Source organism: Bos taurus, chromosome 19 (assembly GCF_002263795.3).
Source record: "Bos taurus isolate L1 Dominette 01449 registration number 42190680 breed Hereford chromosome 19, ARS-UCD2.0, whole genome shotgun sequence".
Classification (NCBI taxonomy): Eukaryota; Metazoa; Chordata; class Mammalia; order Artiodactyla; family Bovidae; genus Bos; species Bos taurus.
Window position 1 is genome coordinate 44941716 of NC_037346.1, and position 12276 is coordinate 44953991.

Genomic DNA, 12276 nt, shown 5'->3' on the forward strand with positions numbered 1-12276 from the left:
ACCTCAGCTGGGCCCAACCCAGGGGCCAATTCTACGACAAAGTTCAAATTCATCGTTCATTTTATAAAGCCTGGCTCCAGGTTTCCTGAGCCTAGTTTATCATTTGTTTGTCTTTATTTTTAATAGCAAAGCCTTGAGCATCAATTACTAAATTCATAAATGTGGTTATTACTTGGTCCCCAGTTTCCTGATACCGGATATTGTATAAACCTTAAACATATTATAAGGACATTTTCAATTCAACTTTCAAATCTTTTGCATGAGGAGAGCCAATAGCATATAGAAAAGATGCCACTGGAAGCATCACTGATCCAGAGACAATTATGGGACTGGTATGCAGGAGGATGGAGGGTGTAGTATTGAGAAAAACCCTGACCACATGCGTACTTTGTTTTATCCAATATGTAGGAAGCAATTTTTAATGTATGTTATGTCAAAAAAATTTCATAGAGTCACTGCAATCTGCAGGTTGGGATATCTGGTGTAACTGAGTGCCCTGATGAAGTGGTAGCTGCAGTGTGAACCACTCCATCATGACCAGTTTCTGATGACAGGGCCATAAACTGCCCTCCACACCAAAATCAAACCAAACACAACCGGCTTTCTTTGATGAGTCAAAACACACTTCTGGATCTTGCCAAGCCTTAAGGTCATCACCGTGAGCAAGGTCTGCTTGTGAAAAACTTGTTATTTAACTTTTCAGATTGAGTTCTGAGAAAGGAGCAGTTCCCTGGGCTGTGGTCAATTCCCACTGCAACACAACCCCTCCCACCTCGGTTGGTTGGTAACTCTGCTTTTCACAGGTGGGACTGGCTTCAGACAGGGTCTACCTGTTTGGTTGGGGAGTTGGAAAGAGATAGGCTCAGCCTCTTCGGCAGGGAAGAGGCTTCAAGTTCATTGTAGTTATTGGTGACTGGTTCTGAAATTGAGGAACTAGTTTGAGGAACTTCAGAATAAACAAGAAACCCAAACAACTTGGCTTTCCACAGAAGGCTTCCAACGCACGGGGGTATATGAAAGGAAGGACAAGGTCCCTTTGGCAGTGGCACCAGACCATGGCCTTGAACCCTGACCATGGCCTCATTTCAGATGCTGTCCTACACATCCTTTGACAGACTGGCCTGAATGGACATGTCCCTCGAGGACATGTCTCTTTCTAACACGCGGTCACATTCTTTGTCCTCCCCCAGGACAGAGGAAGGGGCTTGGGACCCACACTAAGACAGGGAATATTCCCAGCGGATCCCAGATCAATTCCTTGGTAAAGGAGGGGGCACCAGGAGCCAGCCTGTGGCGGCTTAGCCTCTCTCAGGCCAGCACGACCCAGAAAGAGGAGCGTGGATTCTAGTTTTGCACCTCCACGCACAACAAACAGCCAGTGGCTACCACGCTCCAGGTGCTGCGCTGGCCAGAGCAGACACGAGGGTGACCAAGGCAGAAATGGTCTCGAGTTCTCACTGTTGGAACCCAGTCACTGAGACCCACTGTCATGGGTCAGGCCTCAGACCATCTGCCTACGCCTCTGTCTGAGTGGCCCCAAGCATATGGGATTGGTAAGCGCAGCCACTGTCCTCTCCACCCCAGCCTGGAAGGCTAGGATAAGTCAGCTGTGTCTTTAACGGCCTGCTGTTTCCTGGTGGCTCAGACGGTTAAGTGTCTGCCTACAACGCAGGAGACCCAGTTTCGATCCCTGGGTCAGGAAGATCCTCTGGAGAAGGCAATGGCAACCCACTCCAGTACCCTTGCCTGGAAAATCCCATGGACGGAGAAGCGTGGTAGGCTACACTCCACGGGGTCACAAAGAGTCGGACATGACTGAGTGACTTCACTTTTCACCTTTTACTTACTCGCTGTCTGCTTTGGCTCTGAGCTACGTTCCAGCACATTTCTACAAGACAGCCTATACCTCCACCATTGTGCTCCTTTCCCCTGGAGTGCTGAAGTTTCCAGACTGCTCTCAAGCTCCTATTCCAAGAGATACAAGGGCCCACGATGAGAGCAATACTGTGGGTGTGCCTGCCCAGACACGCTGGATGGGAAGGCGGGGCTCCTCCCCACGGGAGCTGGGGCAGGGGAGCCACCATCCGAGGGGACTTACTCAGCCCCCTCCAGCTCCCACAACCATGGTTCGTAATTTGGCACGTGTAATATGTCTGCCTTTATGTCCATCTTTCCGCCACCATGGCAAGCTTGTCGAGGGGCAGCACCTCAACAAAAGAAGGCTGAGTGCTAAAGAATTGATAGTCTTGAACTATGGTGCTGGAGAAGACTCTTAAGAGTCCCTCGGACAGCAAGCAGATCAAACCAGTCAATCCACTCTGAATACTCATTGGAAGGACTGATGCTGAAGTTGAAGCTCCAATACTTTGGTCACCTGAAGTGAAGAGTCAACTCACTGAAAAAGACCCTGACATGGGGAAAGACTGAAGGCAGAAGGAGAAAAGGGTGACAGAGAATGAGATGGTTGGATGGCATCACTGAGTCAATGTACATGAACTTGGGCAAACTCTGCTAGATGGTGAGGGATGGGGAGGCCTTTCATGCTGCAGTCCATGGGGTTGCAAGGAGTTGGACGTGACCTGGTGACTGAACACACACACAATGTATCTGCCTTTATGTCCATCTTTCTGCCACCACAGTGACCTTGATGAGGGACAGCATCTCAGCTGTCCTTGTTTTCAGATGCTAGTGCCTAGCAGAGCCAGTGGATTTGGTCCCCCTGGTGAGCTCTGACTGGGAGAAAGGATCCCTGATGTACTCCTGCAGGACAGAGGGTGCCATAGGCTCTGAGACCCCAGGCGGTGCAGTCGCCTGGTGAGCTGGAGGGAAGAAGTCAGCTCCATGCACACAGCATGGTGGCTGGATTATGCCTGCACCCCAGCAAGGAGGAGTCCTGCAAGCTGGCTACTGAGCCACCTTTGTCATCCTTCCTCCTAAATGCTGGAGAAGGAAATGGCAACCCACTCCAGCATTCTTGCCTGGGAAAACTCCAAGGTCGGAGGAGCCTGGCAGGCTACAGTCCAAGGGGTCACAAGAGTCAGACACAACTGAGCAACTGAGAATGTACGCTCACTCCTACATGCTCATCGAGAGAAACACATGATTTCCAATTCCCGAGACGATGACCCTTCTGAACTGGATGGCATGCATCTGGGCTCAGATTTGTATACATGTGTTAGACGGGAGGTCACACACAAGTCTCTGCCTTTTACATTCATCTTTTTTTTTTTTCTTTTGGCCACATGACGGGGAGTACAGGATTTTGGTTCCTTGACCAGGTATTGAACCTGTGCCCTCTGCAGTGGAAGCATGGAAACTTAACCACTGAACCACCAGGGAAGTCCCTTATATTCATCTTTATAAATCTATTCCTGCCTCTCAAAGTACAGCATCTCCCAATTGGGACTGCTGAGCATGGGCTCAAGTTATCTGGTTCATCCAACCTAACTTCTTGGGCTAGAGAAGTCCATTTCTAATCTTAATTGGCAAGAGCATCCTCATTTGAAGCTGGCAAAGCCTCCCTTTGTCCCAAGCCTCCCAGCTCTCCCTAGTAGTGACGGGACTAATTCTGGTCTGGTAAAAGGAAATGTCAAAGACGGCAGAGCACAGTGGTGGATCTTAGACAGGACAACTCTTTGGACTTAGAGGGGACATTAGTCAGATGTGACATCAAGCTCTGTCCACAAGGGAGAGCCTCTTCACTGAGAGGACCTGGATGGATCCAGAGGGAATGATGTCCAACTACTCTGGGTCTTTGGGCCACTTGTATGCCATGGGCCATGACAGGAAAAAGATACAGAAGACCTTCTTGGCACCCGGTGGGTTTGCAGCCTCACAATCAATCATTCATAGCTACTGAAGGCCCACCTCTGGGTAAGACACTGCCTGGTGAGGTAGGTCAGTGCCCTACAGGCAGAGACAACCTTTGAAACTTCCAGGTAACCCTGCCCAGAATTGTATTTTCTTATCAACCTTCACCTCCTGTGGTTACACGAACCTCATGGTACAAGAGAGTGTCAAATAAATAGCTTTCTGTTTACTTTTTCTTAGACTCAGGGTGGCTATTGCTCTGGCTCCACCCTCCCCAGGCCTGGCAGAGCTAGAAGAAAGGCTGAGTGTGATGGGGTTGGGTGGGGATATGAAGGAGGAGTAACCCCTGCTCCGGGAGTATCTCCTTCGCTCAATGGCAGCACAGCACGGCACAAAGAGCCTGGACTTTAGCTCAGATCCTGCAATTAACTAGCTGTGTGGCCCTGGGCAACTCACTTAACTTCCTGAGTTCACCATTTTCTCTTTTGTTAAACAGAGAAGTGTGTAAACGGTTATGATCACTTCCAGGCTGTAACTCAAAACATTTCTTTCTTTTTTAAAAAATACATATTTTTATAATTTTATTTATTTATATGGCTGTGCTGGGTCTTCGTTGCTGCACGGGCTTTTCTCTAGTTTCGGTGAACAGGGGCTATTATCTGGTTGTGATGCTCGGGCTTCTCACTGCAGTGGCTTCTCCTGCTATGGAGCATGGGCTCTTGGGTGCACAGGCTTCAGCAATTGTGGCTCCTGGGCTCTAGAGCATAGGCTCAATAGTTGAGGCACACAGGCTTAGTTGCCATGTGGCATGTGGGATCTTCCCAAATCAGGGATCAAACCCGTGTCTCCTGCATTGGCAGGTGCATTCTTTACCACTGAGCCACCAGGGAAGCCCAACAGCTCTTTCTTGACAGAGAGGTTCAGGCCTAAGGTCATTTAGCCATGCCCACCCAAAGTGACTGCTGGCTAGTCTAGATGGAAGAGGTGTGGGGAGGGGGCTGGAGAGGAGTCTGTGATGGATAAATGAAACAAGGTAACACTAGCTCTTCCCCTGTGGTTTCAATAAAGTCAAGCCCACCTGGACACTGAGAGGTCTCTGACCCTCAGCAATAAGTTCAACACCAACTGTATTGGTCTAGAACAGAGAGTCTGAAACAAACCCCGTGCCTTGAAGGATACCTGGTCATGGCTTTAATGGTAAGAGGGTCGGCAGAAAGTCCGGCAACCAGAAACTGCGTGGAAGAGATGGCTCAGGAGTTTCCTTTGCAGCATCTTTCTGAATCCAAACACTGGTTCCAGAAGTGTGGCAGGCTCAGAATTCCCAAGTTTCCAGAAAGCCAAGGTCCAATCCAGCCTTTCTAATCCGTGGAGCTCTTCAGAGCCTCCAACTCAGGTGGTGAAAAAGGCAAGCAGGTAGAAAAGGGTTCCCCGAAAGGCCTTTCACACCAAAGTTGTGGTTTGTATCTTTCTGCTTTTTGCCAAGGGGTTTCCCAGCTCCCTGGAGCCAAAGCTCTCCTAGGGCTTCTTTGTTGACTGTCATTGGAAATGGGCCATTTTCCACCCTCAAGGTGGTTGGGCTCAAGAGCGTGGTGACACTGCTGATCTGGGCTCTCTGCCGGGTCCACATGACCCCCCTGCTGGGGGAGCTATTTTTCTGTCGTTTGGCAAGCCCTGGGAGCCCCTAGCTGGCTTCCTTATCCCCCCTGCCTCCAAAGCCCCTGGACTGAAATGAACATGAGCTTTGGCAGACAGCTTCTCCACAAGGTCTGCTCAAGACTTCCTGTGACTGAGCTGGGGAATAAATCGCATGTCACCTACACCCCTGCAAGTGTGACTCACCTTCCAGAGAAAGTGCTCTGCTCACCTAAGCAAAGCTGCCTGGAAAATGACTAAGGCACCTATCAAATGCAGTCTGTGGGGCCAACCAGTTGCCGACCTGGGCTCAGACACACTCTGCCTCTCACCTCCAGTCTGAAGTCAAGTGTGGAGTTGCCACTCCAGGCCTGCTGGTTTCATTTTCATCTGAACTGTTAGCTCCACACGAGGCTTGACATCCGGTGATCTATTTTTTCTAAAAACTAGGTTCACTTTAGAAATGACTCTTTGGCCATGAAGACAGCTTCCCCAAGAGAAAACAAGATGTTATTTAAAGGGGACGTCAGCCTGGTGGGAGCTTGCATTTTTGTTTTCTATTAAGAAAGGGGGGGAGAAAAAGAATTTAAAATGTAATGTGAAACTGTTTTTTTGCTTTTTTTTTCCCTTGGGTGATTTAAAGGGAAATCTGAGAGTCGCTGACTGCGGATTGAGGGCCCCCAGACCAGTGAAAAGATGACAAAGGGCAGGGTGCCACATGGTGGTGGGAACCTTGCCCCACAGGACCCAGGCTTCCCTTTTAGTCTCCCGAACAGAGAGGAACAAGTGTTTGTTGACTTATATTGTACACAGTATTTTCCTTTTTTCCCCTCCAGAGTTAAGGCTGAGACCCGCTTCACTGTATGGGGGACACAGGAGGGCCCCAGAAGGCCCAGCTGTACCTGCCCCTGGGTGGCGGCCGAGGGTGCCCCAGGCGTAGGCTTGCCAGCTCTGAGCAGGCAGAGCTGGAGCCTTGTTAGGTTCCTTTGGAGGGTGATGAGGGCAGAATTTAGTGTAAGACAGGGAGAACATGACAGCTAGAACCTCCAGATGGAAGAAATGTCCCACTGGTGGTCCTGCTGAGAAAATGACAGGCCCAGTCAGGCAGCCTGACCCTTCCTGACATCATCTTCCAGAAAACAGGTCCAGTCAAAGTGGTAATCGCCAACTACCAGTACTGCGATTACCACTACAACCACCAGCCACATTTACAGCCATTGTGTCCTCTGGCTTATTCCGTGCCGAGCTCAGCACTTTATATATATTCTCTCATTTTCTACTCAAAACAACGCCACGAAATGTTTACAGATGGGGCGCCGGACGCTTAGAGAAGTGAACTGATTTGCCTGGTGTCACACAGGCAGACAGCGGCAGACTTGGACCCGACCTGGCTCTCTCTCTGACCCGGCAGCCTGAACCCCCACACAGGGCACAAAGATGCCATGGACTGGCTCTACCGCTCTGGGCAGGTTGCTTGACCCCTCTGCTTTAATTTCTGCATCTGTAAAATAGGGATCAGCAGACTTGACCAGAGGATGTGCTCTTTATCTTTCAGACTTTTCGTAATAATTATTATGGATAATAAGTATCAACTCTTGATTACTTGATAACACTTCTGAGTTAATCCTTGTGTACATAAATAGAAAAATAAAGCAGCTACCCTGGTTCAGTTATATTCAAGATGGACATGTTTTGGAAACAAACAAAAAAAATCCCAACTCATCCTTTTATATGTAAGTTAGTAGAAAAAGCACTGAACTAGACGTCAAGAAATGTGGGTTTCGATTCTGGACGTGACACTGATTTCCTAAGTAATCTTGTCCACTTGCTCTCTCCTTACTAGGCTTCATGTTCCTGATCCTGGTCCCTGCCTTCCTTTGTAGGACTGTGAGGAAACACAGAGAATGGCCACAAGGATCGTTACTCTCAATGCCATATAATCTCAAGGGATTCACACCAGTAGGATAAGAGATTAAATGATATAAAATAGCAAGAAGAGAAGGGGATCTTTTTACTGAAGTATAGTTGATTTACAATGTTGTATTAGTTTCTAGTATACAGAAAAGTGGTACAATTTTATATATACATATATATGTATTTTTTCCCATTAACATTTATTACAGGATATTGAATATAGCTCCCTGTGCTATACAGAAGGACCTTGTTGTTTATCCAATCTTTATGTAAGAGTTTGTATCTGATGGTCCCAAACTCCCAATCTACACCTCTGCCCCCATCCTCTGCCTTGGCCACCATGAGAAGGGGATCCTTTAACCTAGAATACAATGAAGGGCACACAGGCCACTGAGAAAAGTGACTCTTCTCTGCATGGTCACTCAGGTAGTTAAGACAAGGCCAGAACTGAAGACCCCAAAGCCAACAGATGTTCAGTGCTTCGCTCAGCTCGACTGAAATGTTCTACTACTCAATCTGCCCTGTGTTTGGCCTTCCATTTCTAATTGACTGCTTTCAACATTTCAGTCAGCACCACCCAGCAAATGCAGAGCCTTCACACGTGCATCAATTTAAAAGCTCACCTTCCCCTTGAAGGTGCTCAACCCCTACTACTTTCCCTGCCCAAGGATCTCAGCGTGCGGAGGCCAGGGGGAGCTGGCTTATCCTTAAAGCTTCCCAAATCCACTGACAGGGAACTGTCCCCCCACCCCCCACCACTTTCACACTGGTGTCTTCCAAAGTGCCCATAAGGCTCAGATGTTTCCAGTTTAACTGAAATACTAAAATGGGGCAAACAGGAAGCATCAGATACAACTGCGGTAGTGACTTATTAATCATGAAAGCAGAATTTTAGTTGCATTTTAACCTTTTGCCAGGAAAAAAAAAAAAACAGCTCTCAGATGATGGAAGCCATTGATAGAAAGAGGCTCCCTGTGTGTGTATCAAGCTAACTTACACTTTTAATTTAGGGCCGAACTTGGTTTTAAGATTTCTTAACTACCCTCCCAGAAAGACCATCTGTTAGGTCAACCAACATGAATCTCTCAGCTCTTCATCAAGGGAGGCAGGCCTGTTAGGAAAGCTCATGTGCTGTCCCTTGAGACAGGAAAAAAAATAGGAAACTAAAAGTGACATCGCAGGCCAAAGTGATGGGACACTCTTAAGAGGGGGCCAACAACGAGGAGAACAGCCCTGGGTCAGTCTTTACCCATCTCCCGTCTCTACAGATCTCACACCAGACGCTGGCCAGGATGAACCGTTACCACGCACCAAACAAAACCCACAACAGTTGCCTGGAGGTGGACAACCAATCAGGGCAAGCCCGCTTCTCAACATTCAGTGATACACAAACACTCCAAGCAGATCACAATGGAGTCAGTGTTCAATAGGAGAAACAAAATGAGGAACCAAACCTCTGTCTGTGGAGGCGAAATGGCCAACCAGACATTTTTGTTTAATAGATGAGGGTTCATTTGGCAGGGTCTCTGTCTGTGGTGCCGCTTGCTCCCACAAACTCTAACAGACAGCACCAGGGGCGAAAAACCCCCTTTCAGAACTACTCCTTATAACCTGAACACAGTCAGAAGGGGACTGAAGCTTGGTGGCTTACTGCTGTCTGGTCTCACCAAAGAGCTGGAACACGTACCTGGGTATAGATTTCTAAAATTAAAGTCAGAGATGAGTACTTTTATTTTGAGGCCTTCTGAGAAGTTCACTACCACACCCTTCAAAATAAAAGAGGATGTCCTCAAGGCATCTGAAAATCTCAGAGGTCTGGCATCGCTGCACCAAAGGAACGGACTTTGACATCACTTAAAAAACACCAAGAGTAAATCCAAACACTTTGTAAGTGAGACAAGCACCTGTTCTCTCATGTTAAGAGCATAAATACCACACCAAATATTTCTCCCCATGTCCTGCACCAAGTTCCATAACGTTGTTCTGCTTCAAGGAAGGAGCTGGGGAAAGACTCCAGTGGCCCAGATTAAAGTCGTCACCCTGAGTCTCAACTGTGAGGCACTGGGTAAGAGCCATTTATCCACCTCCAGTCCCTGCCAAACACACACCTGCCTCAGGTGCCTCACCTCTAAAACAGGACAATATTATCTATCTTATTACACACATATCTGAAGGAAAAAGGTTACAGGTATGAAGATACTAAGTAAAAAAAAACACATCACTAATGTTAAGATACTATCTCCTAATCTTTCAGAGAGACCATGTAAAGTCAGGGGGTTTTCAACATTTATTCCTGGAATAAACTTCAGAAGGCTATTTTGTATCAGATCCCACCTCTCACCATTTAACTTCACTTGCTTTTTGAATTCATCATCAAGGGACGGCATTCATTGTCCTCCAGTTAAAACAATTTATATCACAGATTTCTGTCTCTTTTCTCCACTCATTCCCCAGTCCACCCTTTAGGACTGGGAGCCACATTTTAACTTCAATTAGGAAACAAACTGCTTTTTCTTAAGTTACCCGGCACAGAGGAGGATCCTGGGCAAGTGGGGCTCTTTACAAGGGGCCTCCTTCTGCCTGGTGCCTCTGGCTGCAGGCTGCCAGGGCCACGATGGACTTCCAAGATGGGATATTTTATCTGAGCCGACAGAGGAAGTCCTGAGTGGAGTGGCAAGAATTATCGAGGGGTCAGGGAGAGAAAGGATGCTGCGACCAGCCAGCACTGCCCCGCTGGGTGCTAATCGGAGGCTCCATCTCTTCTCCCAGGCTCGGGGTGTGACCCCGAGAACTTCCCAGGAAAGACCTGAGGGTTTCACTGCCTGGACAGGTGGGAGGACGCAGGGACCCGGCAAGCTGGGGCGTTCGGCACCTTAAGCACAGTGCCGAAGTAAGCCCTCATTCTGGAGAACATCCAGAGAACCGAGCAGGACGGGCAGGCCTGGGCGGTGGGGCAGCCTGGCGCGGGGAAACAGGGGATGTCGGGGAAAGGGAAGGAAGGGGCCCTTGAGCGCGCTTCGGGAGAGCGTGTGGCCTGCGGGTGTGCAGGGCGAGCCCGGCGTGCGACCGTGGCCCTGGCGGCGTGAGGGAGGGCGCACCGGCGGCCAGCTGCCACAGCCGAGGACCGGCGCGAGTGGGTCCCCGGGCCGCGCCGCCGACCCCACCATTCCGATGCGGCGAGCCAGGCCGCAGCCCGGCCCCGGGTTGAGGAATGACCCGTCCTCTCTGCCCCTCGCCCCGGGACTCGCTCTAGTCACCTACCGGCCGAGCGCCGATCTCCCCCACCAGCGAGTGTCGCGCTCGCCTCGCCCTCGATCTCCCGCCGCCTGTCGCGGACCGCTGCTCTCTGGGCCCACGGTCGCCCCGCCCCACCCCGGACCCCGCCCCCTCGCCGCCTTCCCGGCCACCCCCGGGGCCACGCCTCCACCCGCGGCAGAAAATTTGCCTCGCTTCGCGCCTCCTTGCTTTGGCCGCACCTAGCTTCTGGCCCCGCCCACTCCCCCAATCTTCCAATGAGAAGGCGCGTCCCATCCAGTTCCTTCCTACCGCCCCAAGCAACGATTGGTTAACGAGGCCCTGTTTCCAGAAATGGGCACTATTTCCGGACAGTGTTTATAGCAAAGAAATGGCTGGGCCGACGGATTGACAGAAGGCGGAGGCGGTTGGGGTGTTGGTGGAACCACACATGCGCGCTCGGCTTCTGGCAGTCTTACCGGTTGCGTTCCTCTGGAGGTTACGGGAAGGAAGGGCCAGTGTGCGCATGCGTGGGCACTCCCCAGCCTAAGACCTGGTTACCTAGGAGACCGCGAGGCGCAGTCTCCCCAGGTTTTGGTTGTGTTTCCTCTTTGCTCCAAGCCTTGGCGGCTGAGGCAGGTGTGTTGGCTGTTGGGGGGAGAGAGGCGGGGCGGGGCTGTGTATTTAGAAACATTTTATTGAGCACTTACTGTGAACCTGACACTGTAGCGTCTCTGAGGCTAAGATAGGTTCTAGTGCCTGCCTTCGAGAAGCTTGGGGAGCTAAAGGCTTATACAGGTTACACCTGTGTGTTGAAACCCTTATCTGGTGAGAGCGTGCGGCTGGCGTGGTGCAATCCCGTCCCACAGTCAGAGAAGTAACCTGGTGTGAGCGCTGCGTGAAGCCTGTCCTCTCTGGGTTTACAGGTTATGGAGCCAGAAAGAAGACTAGAGCTTTACCTATGTATAAAAAGGTCTTGGAGTCTGAATATGCACCAAGGTGTCAACAGTGCTTCTCTGAATGGGGATGGGGCGGCCAAGGGGTTGGGGAGTTGGTTTAGGGAGGTATGGCTATTTTTTGTTTTCTAACTTTTGCATTTCCAAATTTTCCAGTGTTTCCACGGTGAGCTTGTTTTTTATTTATGATAAAGAAAAAAATTCCACACTTAAAAAATAGTTCGCAAAATAAAAGATATGACGGTACCTGGGCACTCCCCCCCCATCAGTGGTCTAGGGCAGGCAAGTGAGGTAAGCGGCTCTAGTGGTAGAGGTAAGCAGGCCCCATTCAAGGCCGCCTGGAGAAATAAGGATTACCCCATCTCTAGTCGGTGGAGCCTGACGGGCTGCCGTCTACGGGGTCGCACAGAGTTGGACACGACTGAAGCCACTTAGCAGCAGCAGCAGCAGCAGCATCTCTGGAAGCCTTGGAGCAAAGACCTGCTCAGGTTTTGCTTTTTTAGCCTGTACCACGCAGCATGGGGTATCTTAGTTACTTGACCAGGGGTCAAACCCGTGCTCCCCCTGCATTGGAAGTGCGGAATCTTAACCATGGAGGTGCCAGAGAAGTCTCAGGACCACTTTTCGGACAGTCGTTCATAGCTTGATGTATGTTTCTGGAGATCTGCCTCTAGCAGACATCTTGGTTGTGGGGAATACGAAAGACCATTTATTCAGGCAGAAAACTTAA

At 49.8% G+C, this 12276-nt stretch overlaps 1 protein-coding gene across 1 annotated transcript in view; it reads right to left on the reverse strand.

Annotated features, from left to right (window-relative positions):
- Nucleotides 1-10704, reverse strand: part of MAP3K14 (mitogen-activated protein kinase kinase kinase 14) — a 43572-nt gene extending 32868 nt beyond the window's left edge. The window contains exon 1 of the mRNA XM_005220830.5: nucleotides 10618-10704. The gene's annotated coding sequence lies outside the window, so the exon portion shown is untranslated. The remainder of the gene's footprint in view (nucleotides 1-10617) is intronic.
- Nucleotides 10705-12276: the final 1572 nt, after the last annotated feature.